Below are 16577 nucleotides of genomic sequence, written 5' to 3'. Positions count from 1 at the left end.
CTAGCGCGCGCTCTGTTTATACTGAGCTAGGAAATAGGTGGTCACATGACCCAGAAAATGCTGTATAAGATGTTTTCTGCCATCATGCTTTTAGAATCTTCCATATAGGAAGTGACGTTAATTAGCTGTAAAGTAACACGGAATTATTCATTCTTGATTTCAAAATACTGTTGTTAACATTTTATATTGACTAAGTGTCCCATTTAAGCCCTGCCATCTATCACTGCCTGTAAATAAAATGTTATACTAAACAATGTATGGATGCCTATATCCCCCCAGGACAGTCTGTTGTGTTTTGTTGCTTGTTTTGAAGCAGATTCAGTGCCCGTGAGACTGATACGCTCCATGAGGCTCTACAGATCAAAAAGGGACTTTCCTGGTACGTGTTCGCTCCATGATGTCACCTCCATGATGTCACTATGTGTTATGCAGAGCAATCCCAAGTTACCGTCCACTGCTGAGGTGAACTTGCATGATCAGTCGCCCTTAGGAACTTCCCAGAATAGGGTACCTGGAGCTCGCCCTCCTCTGGGAGGCGGCTTTGTGAGGGATGAGGCTAACCCCATGCTACCTTTTAGTGGGACAGCAGTGGGCACCTCTGGCCAGAGAAAAGACCCAGAGAGTTGGGGAAGAAGGGCTTCACCCGGAGACATCCAGTCAAACCTGGAGGGTTCCTGGATACGAACATAATGCATAACTAAATCAGGAAGGTTACATTGAGTCTCCCATATTACCTATGCATTATACAGGGCCAGTTTAGCCCCTCTTGGATGAGAAGCTCTTTGGTAAGGCATATTGATATCAGGTAGTAGAATGTTCAACCCTACAAACTCCCTCTTGGGAAGTGTAGTGAAGACTCCACTTCCTTAACCAATTATTTTGACAGTTGGCCATTATGACCAAGATGGGTGCCTGGCGAGTTTACTCTTGGGTGACCACACCAACCCAGCTTTTCAGGAGACAACATTTTCACACAGTGCCAATAAGCATAAAGCGTTGCCCTGCAGTGTTTGAGTGGCATACCAGTAATTATCTTTCATAGGTTTAGACATTCTCCATAGTGCAGGGTCCTGGAAAACATTGAAGTGGTCACCATATTTCACACCCTTTATAGGTGGGTGACATTGCTATGTCCAGCTCTACTTAAAGGGACACTCTAATGTCCCATATATCCCCATCAAAGAAGAATGCATATTAACTCCTTAAACCTTTATGATGTTCCATGCCATCATGAAGACACATTAGAAAACCTACCATGATGGCATGGGACACCATGATTAATTTCCCCTCACATCATTCACCCTCCCTGCTCCGGAAGTCTCACACAATCACATGGTTGCATGAAACTTTCTTTATGAATGGAAGCCTTGTGTGCGCCTGATCAGCAGCCCCAGCAAAGTAATTAAATATTATAAACATAATGTCATACCTTATCAACGGATTTGTGGATGGTAAATTGTCACATCAAAGCAGCAGAAGAAGAAGCAGTAGCAAAAAGAAATAGAAATAATCTGCCTGTGTGATTTATGGCTTAATACAGATAAGCATAATGTCAATAAAAAAATAGAATGTGCTTATTTAAGTAAGAGGCACGAGCATGGGCAAGTTGTGTGCATCGCCCGTTATATTATAAATATCCTCACTAGATGGCGTGAAAGTGTTATACATTACATGCATCTTACGAGCCTATAACGTAGAAACACGCCTGACTCCCTATGCATTGACATTATGTGCATACATTTTACGTTGTATTTATAGAGCGCCCGCAGATTCTGTAGTGCTATTGCAATAGGGAGAGTTAGAATTAACAATAAGTTACTACTGATAATATGTAACACTGACAATAAGATTTCCGACGTAATGGTACAGCTTATCGTTTATTTTTGGATGAAGGTATTAAAAAATATAATTAAATAATATGTTTAAAGATTGCCTTTGCTGCCCTTTCTTTTTAGTTATTTTATTGGCGTGTTTACAATATAAAAGCTGTTTGAATGTATGGAATAGTGCCGTGGGATGATTCGATTTTACTGATTTTATATACTGATTGTAGCTGTCACATGGGGACTATAATATAGTTGTAATCTGTTATATGAGCTCTTTATAGAGGGGCTTCCCCATGCCCACTAAATAAAAGCCCTGCCCAAGGCACAAAGTAACATATGGACAGCGTATGGTGCCCACGGTGAAAGTTTGGGATGGCGATTTGCTGCATTCTACCCACACATTAAATGTATACTGTAAAGTTGCCTGTCTAAATTAATAAGATAGAGATCATTGTTGATCACAGGACCCTAAAAGACCTACTGTCCCAGACCTGGGAATCTTATAAATCAAAGGATACTGGGACTCTGTTCTGTTGCAGAATCTTGCTAGTGGTTGCAAAAAATGTTATTTTACCAATAACCCTTATGTAAACCATTTCTTGTCAAGTAGTAAAAATACTTGGTAGATCACCTGTATTCATGCAGGAATTATTGTGATTTACCCGTACACCTCTACTGGAATGCTGAGATCTCATTAAGTCAGAGTAGACAATGTAGGAGTCAGGTCCAGACTGTGTGTCCCTGGGAATCTCTGGCTAGTGCATGAACCCCGGCCAGGTACGGCACTTCCGTCTCACACCGATAATTAGGCCGTTTCATTTAGCTCTGTGGGTTTATTTGTCCTCACCGTGCACCAATATAGCAGGAGCTGATTCTACATGTGCTTTCTGACTTAATAAAAGCTTGACTGCATTACAGTTAATCCTGACTCCGTGGTAAGCGTACGATGACTAAATAAAATGACCTCTTCCATGTACCGATTCAAGGAAAACATACAGGAAACAAAACCCTGAAATAAGTAGTATCATAAAACAATACTTTTAATTCATAAAGTAAAAAAAAATAATAAGTAACCTCCCTATATATATGAAAAGTTACAAAACACAAATAATGTGCATGTGGCTAAATGCACAGAGCGTAAGTCAAGGATGAATTGACATTCATTGACATTTGAAACTCAAAGGATCAAAAGCACACTAAATACTCCCAGACACCGCAGTAGCAATATATATATATATATATATATATATATATATAGTATGTATAAGACTGAACTATATATATATATATATATACTGTATATATATATATATATATATATATATATAAATCCTATCGATGACCGGACAAGCTCAGATGTAATCCATGTAATCTATTACTGCCAAAGGCGATCTAAAAAGAGCAAGGGGGTCAGAGCCTGCATTTTGTTCCGTTGAAAACTATGGCTTTACCTCTCCTGAGCTTTTACATAGATTTCATGGACAATCATAGACTGGTGTAGTAGTTAGCTACAGAAAAATTACAGATTCACCAAATGAAGGGAAATTCTACAAAATTATCAGATATACCAGCAAGGAGGTTGTTAAACCTGGAGAGATCCACAGCACGTCAACTTCACACAAATACACAACTAGAATCTACATTTTATTAAAAAAAACCCCCTCATATTCCATTAGAATCTGGTAAAAAATAAAGTTTTCTGGTTCATCTGATCTCTACTGCCACACGTCAGAGAGATGCAGTTTCTGTAAATTTTCATCTATGAATATTGTGTTGCTAGAGAGATTTTAACTTTTTCTTCCCCAAAGAAATTAATTTTTTGCTAAGTAAAGCATTTTGGTGAGTAACAAGATCACTGTCTACTCCAGCACTCTTGAGAAACAATATATCATGTGGCTTAAGGGTCTAGTTGTGTAAACACAACTCGTTATTCTGGGAATCAAGTGAGGGTTTAATAAATCAGATAGCATTTTCATCCACTTCATGACGCAGCTCGGCAAGCAGTTGGGATTTATATTCAATGTTCTCCCTCAGAGTGGGATTGATTTTGTCTTTGGCATGATGGAATAATATTAGCTATGTTTGGGCTGAATGCATAGGCACCAAGTTCTAACATCAGCAGAACACCCAACGCTATTTTTTTCCCTTTTTTTAACATAAAAAGAATATACTGTATTTTCAGTATGGTACAGATCTCAATTTCCCCAATTACTCCTTCATATTCCATTCTCATCCACACTGTAACGAAGTTGTGCGAGAAGTCAAATGTTCTTCTCAGGACTATTCATAAATACCTTGTAACATTTCTTCTACTTCTCATGGAAATCAGGGGTAGACACCAACATTGCTCATGGTGAACATTTACAGGGATTGTGGTGGAAAATGTAATGATGTTCTATGGACCTTCACAAACCTTGCCTATCCCTTACCAGTATGCTACTAAACACTAAAATGCCGTAAAGTGTATTGGCAAACATGTAGGTAAACATACCAAATCTGTAGCCAGAGAACAGAAGAGACCAGAAAGCAGTGCCAGAACTTCTATAGGGCAAGAGTAGAAGATGACCCAGGCGCCATAAGATGAGGGTTGCACTTGAGCCACCTGGCAGCAATGGCACCTTCCTGATCCCCTCTACTTCCAGAAGCACACGTGTGATGTCATCATGGGACAGAACACCTGACACTGCCCCAGGAACCTGAAGCCCTAGTTATAGCTCTGCCTTATGGTCTTATTAGAAATGCACAATGGTCTTGCGTATTTTAGCACTTGAGAAACAAGACACATTACCTTGTATACAAAGAAAATTAATGTATCCACCAAGCATGTCCAATATTTCTTTAATGCAAAATATGTTTTGTTATGTTTTCATATAATTTTATCAGAAATGTATTATCTCTAGACTGGAAGGTAATAAATTCCAATGTCAGAATGTTCATAGTTTAAAACATTTCTAGCAACCTGTACGACCCCTTTAAAAAATTTCCCATGCCAAAAATTGTTCTTTCGTATGTGGGAAACTTGCAGTTTCCTGGAAGCAAAATCATTTTTTTGTGTGGAAATAAGCTGTATCTGTAAACTCACGCATTATCAAATAATGCTGGCATTTATTCCAATACAGTTAATGAGAAGCTGAAAATCACCAGATCAGATTTACTAATCACCAATATTCCAGTGCAGCATTTTCTTAGTTATGCAAAATAAGGATGTTTTGATGGATATTTTCATATGAAAATGTTTGTTGAAAAATTCAGATGGGCCCTTTAAATTTCATTGTATCTTCCAGAAATTCAGAGGACAGTTTATAATTTTTTAGAATATTTTCTAAATGCTAAATATATATAATATAATATATATATATATACAATAGTTTGGAAAGTGGTTACTTAAAATGTTTTGTTTTAAATACAAATACAAAGAATTATGGTCATTCGATTTTTGTTTCGGGGAGAATTAGTGAAACCGCGGTGAAACCAAGGCCAGTGTCCAGCCTTGACCTAAATCTTGCCTTTTTTAACCTCCCACTACAAACTAGACTCAGCTTGGTTAGACCAGTTGTGAACAGGCCTGGACTGGCCATCTGACACAAGGGGCAAACGCCGCTCCGCCGGCAGATCGGGCCATGTGGTGTACTGCCACCAGCTGGATATGCCCAATCGCACACTATGAGATCATAAAAAAAGAATGTGCAGCCTTCTGCCGCGCTTACACCATTAGGCAGCCACCAGCCTTAAAGTGCCAGGACTGCCTTTTTATCCACAGTCCAGCCCTGGTTGTGAAGGTGCACAACTCTTGCACACACAGACGCACACACATTGTATTCTCCAAGGCACATGTCCATTCAAATTAAATTTATGGGAAAACACCTTAAAATTCATGAAACAAAAATTCAAACGGGTTAATTTAATATCACCATCACACACTAAATAAAGATGAGGAGAAAGGCGACAAAATGAAAATCTCTTTCTTGCCGAAGAACTGTACAGGATGGTAACAAACAACCTTCAATCCTTTTTCAAAAATGTCGTTATCCAAAAAAGTTGACACCCGTTTGACGCTGCAGCAGTAATACCTGAAATCAGAAGCATAGGCAGGCAGATCCGATCTGATGGAATTCTAATGTTTACTCTGTACAGCCCTGCGGAGTGTTCTTTACTGGTGGCACTCAGCCATGTGACGCTCTTCCTGCTCACTTAGAAGGAGCTCTGCAGGGCTTCAGGCAGCACAGAGCTCCTCCATACAGATATAGTGCGTCTTTTGTTCCCAGTGTACAAAGGGGAATAAGATGGAATAAGATGGAAGGGATCAATTCTGCATTTATGGTGCTCGGTGGGAGCAGCTGCCACAAAGGACCCAAATGTCACCATCCTGGGAGGAGGGGGTTACTGTGCCATGGCTGCCGCTACTGATGTAAAATGCACAGCAGAAAGCAAAGCTGAGATTGTTCTTATCTACAACTGAAAGAGTAAAAACTATATATGCAGACTTCAGATAATTCTGAATTTAATAATCCGTTTTATTAACAGGCATAATTCCCACTGAGAGATTGGCAACCTCTGACACTACGGTTAATGCACCTGGAAGCCTACTAAGCATGTTGGGAGTTGTCTTCCGCAGCCAATGTAGTAGAGGTTTCCTGTGAAATGCTGTTAAATCTATGGTTTTTAACCTCATTGAACCAATGCTACCATATGTTTCCCATATACTGCTTCATCCAATAGACCATATAGATATATGTTTAGGTTTCACCATTAAAGGGACAACTAGAATCATGACCATTTCTTGGGATGGGCTGGTTACCTTGCGAGAACTATTTGCAAAACTTGCGATACTATTTATTGGGCCAGCATAATCTTCCAGAATCTCAAAGGTTTCTTCTTCAAATGAAACTTCATCTTTTTCTTAATTGGCCCAATAAGAGGTTTCAACTTCAACTAAAGACTACATTTTCTCTTGGGCTAATACTTCTATATCCATTTGTCTTATTAAGATTAGTGTTTTGGTACTTCTTTGTTTACAATGATGCCTCTTCCAGTTTGGGAACTAAATCACTATTTTTTATGTGATTACACTGGGTAAGATAGCAGCCATGAAACCCAAACCCTTGAAACGGCTGCACCCCATTCCCACCCCTCCCTGCTCTGCGCATACTGACTGGGACTTGGCATATCATTGAGATACAGGGTGCTGAGCGCTGCCATACTGGAAGGATATTGATTCTGTCTCGTAACCCGCTCAGATCCAGGGGCCAGCAAAGTATTCAGTACTGTACATATTGCAATAGTAATTCAAGTATGCTGGCACGCTGTACGTAATTAAACAGAGTTCTAAATAGGATTCTCAAATGAAAATGAAATGAAAAATCACATGCTGTATGCACTATATCATGTCGGCAAGGGGGTCAGCTTAGGATACCATTAATGTATAGTCTAATGTGGGTAAGCACACTCAATGACTAGAATGAGCAAACGAATAAAATAATAATTATCGTGCAGTCACCATAACGACCAATCAAAGGATTCTGCTTATTGCTCCCCTTTTGTCATTTTATTTTTATATACGTAAACCCCTTGATAGTTAGACAGTAGGTAAAAAGAATATACATACATTGCAGATTGAATATAAAGTGCAATCCTGGATATTCCTTCACCCCTGAAATGCCAATTGAAGATTAAATGACATAGCAAAAGTATCTTAGCTTATTGATTTATATGCAATTACATGGCTTCTTCTTTGCCCATCAAGTCCCCACCCACTGAATGTTTTATTGAATATATATGTTTTATTATCTGATTTATCAATTTGGATAATTTGGATGGGAGAAATAAAATATATTAAGCTATATTTCAGTAAAATATATATGGATATAAAATATTGATAAATTATCTTTCTATACACCTCCTTTAGACGCAAGCGCCAAGAGAATGGACTACGTTGTGGAGTAAATTTTACGCAAATTCATATTTTAATAAAAAATAAAAGAAAAAAATCAACAACAAAAAAATTATGATTCTCAATATTTAAATATGGAAATCTTGTGTTCCAATTCAGTCCGTCATGAGTTAAATCAATTTTGCCCATAAGATGTGGGGGTGGCTGTCCCTATTCAACCCGCATATGTATTTGTCATACAGAGAGAAGAAAAGCTCACTCTGTGTGTATTATACACATAATTTGGACCCTCCCTACTTCATGCAGTAACTCTGCAGTCTTATATTAAGAACAGGAAGGCATGTTCTCTCTCTCCATTCTGGGAGCGGAGATGGAGCGGACATTGTCTCCCCAACCGCCACTTTACTGTAACATGTTCACATCAGACCCCAGGACGCAATGGACAAAGAATTGACTTTAATGTAAATCCCAGAGTTTGAGTGCCGCACAGAGCAGCCTGAGAGTCACTGAGTGTCACTTGACTTGCAGAAGTATAATGTAATTGTGACTTTTTCATTAGAAATGAAAAGATTGTCAATGAGACACGAATCATCATGTACGCCTCATTCCAATCTCATGTATTTCAAAATCCATTATATATTGGTCAAGGGACAAAAACATTTTAGTGATATACATGTTATTATTTATATATTATTACTTTTAATTCCCACTAAGTAATGTGTGTGCTCCCTTTTTTACTGATGAAATTCTAATTAGAATGGCCGTTTCAGTGGCGGTGAACGTGATTAACTTATTTGACAAAGTGCTATCTGAACAAATCTGTTTTTATGCAGGGTGAACGCGGTATCAGTATCGGCGTTGTAAAACAGAAAGACATTGAAGAAAACCTCGTATTGCATATACATGCACTAAATTTTTATTATTACATGCACTAATGTATTAAGTACTTTTGTAATTTAGACTAGAGGTAAAAATCAAAGTTTGTGTACCTACAAGCAAGATTTTTTATTGATACTCCACGGTTCCCTTTTGCTGTGACGTTCTCTTGCATAGATCAGCCCACAATACATGGACACTATCATGCTGTTATGGGACTTCTCACACCTAAACCCCCATTTCGGTTTTCTTTATTAGTGTGCAATGCTCATATCTGGCATTGAGCATCTGAAGGTGCCAGCAGTTCGGATAGTCAAGACACTGACCAAAAGCCTTCTTTTGGATCAACAGCAACAAATTAACAGATATAGGAAAGGCTGAACTTGATGGACGCATGTCTTTTTTCAGCCTATATAACTATGTACTATGTACTATGTAATGTGCCAGCAAATTCGAGCTAATTGCAGCTATCATATACCAAGTCATCATGCCCTAATTGTGTGACCATTTAGATACATACAAAGTGGCCTACAACTGTTGTTAAGTGACAATACATGCAATGGTTTAAGAAGGAAAAACACTGGTTAATAAAATGTAACTATTTTGGTTTATGAGAAATATCTCAATGCCAAAATTTTTGTTGTTTTTCCAGGTATTGCCAGAGCTATATGTATTTTTGCTAGACTTATTATATCTACTGTAGGTGCCACCTTTTGCCAAGGTATATCCTCAACTGTCCTTGAGAGGAGGCATCTGGAGCTGTTGCATGGCCAAATGTGTGGTCATGTTTTAGTATAGAGTAAGGAGAGAAGGAATACATCACAGAGAAGAAAAGAAAACATGTCATAAACAACTACTACTGTTCCTTCTACCTAAATAGAAATGCGTTACTTGGGATATATTTTTTTGGTAGGGGCATGGACCAGTTCTAGGGCTCCTCTCCTACTAAGTACATTCTTGGGTTTCTAGCACAACATGTTGGAAAGGTCATTCATTAATGTGAGTAGTATTCATCTGTAAGCAGGACCAGTTTTGGCCACGTGCACCCAGCACAACTCACTTTCCATCCCTACATAGCAGGAGTGCTCAGCCATGAGGTCTTCTGCTGGCACAACTTTACTACTAAGCAAAGCTTAGGAAGGGCCAGTATGGGACAACAGTGGGACAGGGGGTCCCTGATCTGTCACCTGGATGGTCATTCACAAAATGATGTACCCTGATGAGGATATGCCACTAAGCCTTCTAATGTGGAAATCTTTTGAGTTACCGCAAAGTCATGTTATCAACAGCAAAGCCCTGCACAATCTTAGGAGCTTAACCACTGCGGAGCCAGGAAGATGCTTGCATACCATTGCAGGTCTGACAATGCAAGAGACACAAGGACTGTATACAAATGACAAAGGGATTTGTTCATACATGTTTAATAATAACAATAATAATTATATTACCCTAAATATTTTACATATGTATGTTGTAAAAAATACTTATTTTAACCCCAGATTATGACAGGAGGGCTGGAGGTAACACTTCTAGTTACATGCATCTCATGTTTATCAGTATTGATCTTGTTGCTGACAATCAGATTTGTTGATACACTGCTTACCTGGACCTGTCTGCTGTCTAACAAAACAGCTGTCACTTTCTGTCCCGCTACCTGTGCTGCGCCACCTGAGTGGTAGATGTAGTTTGCAAAAGGTCACAGAAATTGGGGACAGGGTTAATGACGAATATTGATTGCTGTTCCCTTTCACCATGCAGTTTTGTAATGGTATCAGTCATAGTAACATAGTAACATAGTTCATAAGGTTGAAAAAAGACCAAAGTCCATCAAGTTCAACCTATATACATATTGTGTCCCTACTGTGTTGATCCAGAGGAAGGCAAAAAACCCTCATCAGAATAAATCCCTGGATCAACGTTCTGTCCCTATTAATCTAATATCCATAACTTGTAATATTATTGCTTTCAAGAAACACGTCCAGGCTCCTTTTGAACTCTTTTATTGAGTTTACCATAACCACTTCCTCTGGCAGAGAGTTCCATAATCTCACCGCTCTTACTGTCCTTCTTTCCTCCAACCGTAGAGGATGTCCCCTTGTTATAGATACAGTCCTGGAGTGATCTCTGTACTGCCCCCTTATATATTTATACATAGTTATTAAGGCCCCCCTAAGCCGTCTTTTTTCCAAACTAAATAACCCTAATTCTGATAATCTTTCTGGGTACTGTAGTCCTCCTATTCCCCTTATTACTCTGGTTGCCCGTCTTTGAACCCTCTCCAGCTCCACTATATCTTTCTTGTACACTGGTGCCCAGTACTGTACACAGTATTCCATGTGTGGTCTGACTAGTGACTTGTACAGTGGTAGAATTATTTCCTTGTCGTGGGCATCTATGCCCCTTTTGATGCACCCCATGATTTTATTTGCCTTAGCAGCAGCTGCCTGACACTGGTCGCTACAGGTAAATTTACTGTTAACTAAAACTCCTAAGTCCTTTTCCATGTCAGTCGTCCCCAGTGTTTTCCCATTTAATACATATTCCCAGCCTGGATCTTTCTTCCCCATGTGCATAACCTTACATTTATCTGTGTTGAACCTCATCTGCCACATCCCAGCCCAAGCCTCCAACCTATGCAGATCCATTTGTAATCGTGCACTGTCCTCTATTGTGTTAACCACGTTACTTAGCTTAGTATCGTCTGCAAAGATTGATACTTTACTATACAATCCCTCTACAAGGTCAGGGTTGTTAAATGGCACACTCTCTTGGAGGAGACAATGTTGATCGAAAATAAATATTTTGTAGGTCTTGCCAATGCAGCAACCTTACAGCAAAAGAACAACAAATATGTGTTTCAGAAGCCTGGGAAACCTCTCCGTGTGACACTAGTTATACCTGGAATATACTGTAATTGTACTTTAGCACCAGAGTCTCCATTTGGGGAGGTCTTCGGAATCTTGAAGACTTCAGTGGCCCTCTCTTTGGGGGACCTTAGAAGATTTGGCCCTCCTTGGACTTCGGTCTAGGAAGGTGAAGATTGAGGACCTGGTACCCACTGTGGTTCTACACTTTGGAGCACCTTGTTCACAATTTTCATCAAGGAACTGAAAGCACGGGGTACCTTGGGCTAAAAAAAGGTTAGTGGTGGAGCAAGGTCCTTGAAGATTCTTTGTGATGGAGTGGGACCCTAGAAGACAGAGACTATGGACTTGTTTGTCCACTGGCTCTTCAATTAAGAGGTTTTGCACAAAACAAAAGTATTTGTGATTGATAGTAACTCTAGGTTTATAGGGACTTAAAACCAAAACATTAGTTAGGTACAATCTTCAACAAGGTAATGAAAAGAATAATTACACAATATTTGTGACCACAAAAATTCATACATATTACTTTTGGATCGCTTTTCTATAGATGTCTACCAATCAACCTGTAAGGGGGTCCCTTAGGCCACTGGGGACCTTAGGAAGCTTCTTAATCTGCTTTAATGATACAGAAGCATTACCCCTTGTTTGTGTCGAGGTAAGATTCTAACTTTTGATAGGGGTAGAGTTACTTATTCCTGTCTTTGAAGTCTAGGGATTTCTGAGGTGTGTCTGAGACTTCGTTTAAACCTTTGAGATTCAGAATGTAAGTAGCTCTTGTTCAATAATTGGGCTAAAAAAATATTCTGAGCACAGTAGGAAGAAGACGCTTGTAGCTCCATTTGTATGTCTATGACAGCTTTCCCGTCTAGTTCAAACTCTTCTCATTTGGTTATTGATCTCATGGAAGGTTGTGTCTTGGAGTAGTTTATGTTTTTGCTGCTTGTCTGAATGCAGCAAAGGATGAAATTTAAACTCAATACTGACAACAGCTGATTTGTTGTCATAGATGTGAATATGTTCTCAGACAAAACCATAATTGGATATTTACTGCAGCACAGCTTCACCAATTCACGGGTGCAAGCAAATTCCAGGAGCTTCTCTTTCTCTATTGAGCAATCCAAACTGAGCATGTAAATTCACATATGCGTACCCTTCTATAGGCTGCCCTCTATTTCAGGAATTCATACTTCTACCTTCCTCAGAAGGCACCTGAACAGTCTTGGCAACTTCCTTTGGCCTCAAGCAAAGAAAAGTAGGCCTGCTTACATAAGCGCCAAGTCCCCACAATGGGACACTCCAACTCTCATCATGTCATGAGTGAGTCTGCCCAAAATAAATGGGTGACGTGTCACTCTATACTCTTTATTTCTATATGCAGTGACCAAATTCACCATTGTGCATACCTGCCTATGCCAAAAGGCATGACACTTAAGCCTGGCTACCATGCCTGTCCAGGCAAATTCTAGACTTTTAGCAGCAATGTCGCTAGCAGGAATTAACGGCATTTTCTCAATGAAGCCTCCTACATCATGAAATGTGCTTGTGTCAGGAGTTTAGGGCCAAACATGTAAACATTTTACCCTCCATTGGAGAACTGCAATCCCTCTAAGTGCGGAGCTAACTTTGGCCTACGGCTGGACTAGCAATGCAACGCAATGGAACTTAAAGTCCCGGGCAGCATCAATCCGGGACAATGCTTTGTCCTGGAATTGAAACGCCGTCTTTTTTTTTTTGACCGCTCGGTGCCCCTCAGTCTCCTCCCCAAGGCCTCTAGCTCGGTCGCGGTGCCGGCATGTTATACTGAGCACTGAAATATGATGACATATCCCGGCGCTCAGAAGTGAAGAAGCGCGTGCCGCGGCAGAGCAGGGAGACAGAGGCCTTGCTCTCCCACCGCAGGACTTCTGAAAGGTAAGTGAACTACAAAGGGGGGAGAGAAGATTATGAGAAGGGGAGGAGAGGGGGTAGATAGTGAGAAGGAAAGGAGAGGGGGTAGATAGTGAGAAGGGAGGCTAATATTTATATATATATATATTTATATATATTGCCAGCAGGGGGTAATATTTATATATATATATATATTGGCAGCAGGATATTATATATATATATATATATATATATATATATATATAACAAAATACTGTCTGCGCTTCTCACCCTAATAAAGTTGGCAACAAATATATAAACATAATATAAATGAGAGGTTTTGGTTATATGAATATATATATATATGGGCAGCAGGGGCTAATAGTAATATATATCAGCAGCAGGGGCTTATATTAAAGAAACTGCCAGTTCAGGTATTATTTTGAAATCATATTTCAATCATAGTCTTTACTTCAAAGAGATAAGTACATATTATGTAGTTAAAAATGCATGTTTAACATATATATATATACACAATGTCAAAAAATCAGAGTATTGCAGAGTATGTGGAGATACCTTTTTATTGGACTAACATAATATTTAAAAGACAAGCTTTCGAGAGTTATCCTCTCTTCATCAGGTCTGAAGCAATACTATATATATGTATATATATATATATATATATATATATATACAAACACACGCTTCATAGTGTGTCCCTGAATGGCAGAAATAAAATGTGGTCACTCTAGGCTGGACCTGTGACAGGGCCAGGCTAGCTGGCTCATGTGTCATATGAAGTTTAGCTGGGTCACGGAGCACTTTGTGTCCAGTTCCATATACTGTGACCCGGTAATATTTTATAAGACGTTTTATTGTGTAACCGGCCCAGAGACTGATGTGGCTTCAGCTCCAGCCTTCAAAGGAACAATCCTGTAATCTGGCTGGGGCTCTTAATCAGCCAACACAGCCCTGTCTGCCCAGACGGCACCCGCACTACAGGGGGGATAACACAGGTGGGGGAACTCATTGTATTCTGTAATCCCCTCACCTGATACATCCCCTGTATACTGATGGGATTTGTGATGGGATGTGGCTGATGGGAGTGGGGGTTGGGTTCGGTACACATTGCATTGAGATTGTATATAAATTCTGTGTGTTTGTAATAAAGAGAGTTCTTCTTGGTTTACTACGAATGGTGGTCTGGATGATCCGCGGATAGCTGAGTGCTATCCGTACGAGGGACTGACTGGTGATTCCTCAGCCCTCAAACAGGGGGACCCAGCCTTGGGTACGGTGACCCTGTAACATTGGTGGCAGCGGTGGGATGAATCCCACGACTTGGGTGAAATCCAAACCACCAACTGGGATTGCAGATGAGAGACACCAAGAGAGCTCCTGGAGGTTTGTAGCAAAGGAAAGGCTACTCTGATTGCGGACTGCAGAGAGATGGACCGGCACCAGGATGCCCCAGAGGAGAGCCTCGGACTGAGTGCTCTACAAAAGAACATTCTATGGCACTTATCCCTGTACCCAGGAGGGGCTACATCGGAGCAAGTGACGGCGGTGATTAAAATGTGTCACCAGGAACTGAGCCAGAGTGGGTCTGTATCTCCCAGACTAGGGGAACAGAACACCAAAATATCATACCAGGATATCCAACCCTTCCGAGAACCAGAGGGTGAGACAGACCGGGTTACAGCCGAGGTGTGTGAGCTGGAACACCAGCAATGGCAGTTAGAGTCTGCGCCCGCAGACTCGAGGGATGATTTCTCCCATCCCCACTTCGAATCATACTGGGCACAGTACTGGACAATGTGGGATCTACGAGTTCCACTCCTGGGGGAGAACCCGTTGCCGGAGTGGGAAGAAGAATTGAGAGGTCTCATATATGCAGAGCTCCACCTCCAGAGCCACTACCAGGGATTCTCCCAGCAGTTAGCAGGTGAAGACCACAGCGACCCTCTGATGCTGTATAGCCCCGTCGACCCAGGACTGATATATGATGGCTTCCAATTTGACTCGTCCTTCGGAAGCCCCTGCCAGTACCGCAGGGATACAATCTGGGACAACCGTGCAGAAGTCCTGGTTTATGCTATTCCCCCCGAGCTGGAGGCTGTTATGGATTGCCTGGTCCAAGAGGAATGGCAGCTCGAGAGGGACTATAAAGAATTGCTGTGGAGAGTGGAGCTCCAGGAGTTCCAAGGAGACTGGGAGCATGGTACTACAACTTGCGGGAGTGGGACCGAGGTCCTCTTCACCTACTCCTCGGCCCCTGCCCTGGCGAGAAGAACCGAGGTCCTCGCCAGCAAAAAGAAGCGGAGGAGGAAGCCAAAAGCTCCGACCCAAGTCCTCACCAACAACCCTGGCTGCTCTACCCCAGCAGAAGAGATGACTGTCCCCACCGCCCGAGTAAGTGGCACAATCCCCCTCACCAAACCCTTATCTATGCCCGTAGAAGCCAGGGCCCCAGATTGTCCCCCTGATTTCCCGAGTGTCCTGGAAGAAGCCCGGGTCACTGCCTCAGAGGTTCCCTATGAAGTCCCGGGTGACCCGGTAGAGGCACCGTTCCCTAACCTAGCGAGGATGCCAGAGGGGCTGCCGAGTTCCCTGGGTCCTCTCAGTAGCCTGGCGCAGGCCCTGGTTCCTATCCCTGTGTTTTCCGAAGTGATCCCTGGTTCCCCAAGTGTCCTGGTAGAAGCCCAGGTCACTGTCCCAGAGTGTTCCTCTGACTCTCTCCGTGCCCAGGCAGAGGCACCTGTCCCAGAGAGGAAGATCGAGGGTCTGCTTAACCCTCCCGGTGGTCCAGTATTGGCACCTGTCCCTGCCCCGGAGTATTCCCCTGGGTCCCCTGAGTACCCCGCAGAGCTGCTTAGCTCGCCCAATAACCCTGTAAGGGCACCTGTTCCTGTCCCAGAGTGTCCCCTAGGTCACTCCAGTGTCCCGGTAGAGGCCTCGCTTACTACCTCTACGTGTTTCCCTGGTTCCCCGAGTGCCCCCGGCCCGATCAGCAGGGTTTTCCTTCCATGCAACCGCCCTGGCCTGGCAGCTGCCCCAGACTCAGTTCCTAAGACTAGGGAGCAAGAGTCTCCACGTGCCCCTGTTACCCCGGTGAGGGGGATAGCCATGTGCCCCCGGCTGAGCTGGGAGCGCCCTCCAATTCACAGAGGACTACTGACTATCTTTTTGGGCAACCAGGGCCCTGGCCCACCTTCTATGGATGCTTCTGACAAAGGGGGCCATGAACTAAGG

The sequence above is a fragment of the Sceloporus occidentalis genome, unplaced genomic scaffold (genome assembly GCF_023333645.1).
Source record: "Sceloporus occidentalis isolate IW3139 unplaced genomic scaffold, rSceOcc1.0.p SCAF_26, whole genome shotgun sequence".
Classification (NCBI taxonomy): domain Eukaryota; kingdom Metazoa; phylum Chordata; class Lepidosauria; order Squamata; family Phrynosomatidae; genus Sceloporus; species Sceloporus occidentalis.
This window is presented reverse-complemented; position numbering follows the sequence as displayed.